This window comes from Sinocyclocheilus anshuiensis, unplaced genomic scaffold (genome assembly GCF_001515605.1).
Source record: "Sinocyclocheilus anshuiensis isolate Anshui unplaced genomic scaffold, SAMN03320099.WGS_v1.1 scaffold988, whole genome shotgun sequence".
In the NCBI taxonomy this organism is placed as follows: domain Eukaryota; kingdom Metazoa; phylum Chordata; class Actinopteri; order Cypriniformes; family Cyprinidae; genus Sinocyclocheilus; species Sinocyclocheilus anshuiensis.
In genome coordinates this window covers 306532-307123 of record NW_015548246.1, presented here as the reverse complement: position 1 = coordinate 307123, position 592 = coordinate 306532, and positions in this window count along the sequence as shown.

The following is a 592-nucleotide window of genomic DNA, read 5'->3' as shown; positions in this document are numbered from 1 at the left end:
TATTTTTTTTTTTTAATTAAAATAAATACAAATCTATTTTTTTAAATAAATAAAAATATTTTATATAAAGAAAAACATATTTTATATAAATTAATGCATACTTTAAAAAATATATATTTTTATCAAAATAAATACATTTGCTTAATATAAAATTTTAAATAAAAGGTAAATAAATAAACAAGCTAACTAACACATTCTGGGTTTTTACTCTAAAGAATGTGTCAGACACGGGGAGATGTTCACAGTCACTTTTAAGCAAATAAACTGCATTCGTGAGCCAAAGTTTGACATTAAATGACAATATTACTCATTTAGTAGTCGTTGGCAGACGCAGTTTTGTCAAACACAGTAAACGATCCTGTCTGTTGATAATGGTACACCTGTGGAACAAACGCTAGCATTGCACAGCATCATTTCTCTTTCACAATGCAGTTGCTAGGAGACTTTTGTTGACAATCAAACACCTGCAAAGCAAACAATGACGTTCCAGTTCTGTTTCCTGATATGTCAATTTCAGTGGAGCGGCTTTATGGTCAGAAGAGACATCAAATAAAAATACCCCGAAGGCTTACTTGAACTATGAACATATTTT